The sequence below is a fragment of the Gavialis gangeticus genome, unplaced genomic scaffold (assembly GCF_001723915.1).
Source record: "Gavialis gangeticus isolate Ggan-Ray unplaced genomic scaffold, GavGan_comp1, whole genome shotgun sequence".
Taxonomy (NCBI): domain Eukaryota; kingdom Metazoa; phylum Chordata; order Crocodylia; family Gavialidae; genus Gavialis; species Gavialis gangeticus.
Genome location: NW_017728997.1, coordinates 7,567,541 through 7,568,195, shown reverse-complemented (window position 1 = coordinate 7,568,195; position 655 = coordinate 7,567,541). Strand labels below are relative to the sequence as shown.

General features: G+C 38.3%; 1 protein-coding gene across 5 annotated transcripts in view; it reads left to right on the top strand.

Annotated features, from left to right (window-relative positions):
- CNTN6 (contactin 6) overlaps positions 1-655 on the top strand; it is a 260,433-nt gene that overhangs the window by 227,477 nt on the left and 32,301 nt on the right. The window lies entirely within an intron of this gene.

The following is a 655-nucleotide window of genomic DNA, read 5'->3' as shown; positions in this document are numbered from 1 at the left end:
GGAATTGAAAATACATAACATCAGCAGCTGAGTTGCTGATACTACAAGTTTGTGGATCTCTTGTATAACAACACAATAGTATGTAGTTATTTCCTGCACTTATTTTCTGTTTGGATCAAATTATGCTTGAGGTTTTGGCAAAGTGAATGACATATGCATTTACCCCTTCCAAATGGGAGTGTCAGGAAGAATTCCCATAAGAGGGCAAGTTTTCTTCTGGAGCAACCGAGTTCACATCACAGGATGTGCCATCCTTGAGAATAGTGCAGTGTCAAAAAGGTAAACACGTCCTTCTGTCTGTGAATCCTGCTACCCCAACAATCTAAAGTTATTCTGCAGGTTGGTGCAGAGTCAGGCTGATGAACTCCCTCCTTTCTACTCTTGTTAGAATTACATATTCAGATGATAAAGTATTCCCAACATTCAACCAGTTTTCTTGCTGACTAAAAGGAGTAATGCAATTAGGAAGTTAAAAAACCACTAAGAAGAACTGCACATTACCTTGCATATTCACACATTCATGGGAAACTGAGACATCAGCAGAAATTTTGGACATTCAAGGAATGCAGGGTCCAACATATAGCATCACAGCAAAGCACTTTCAAGAGATTTTTCATCCTTCATGTTAACAGTGTTGAAATATATTCATAATGTC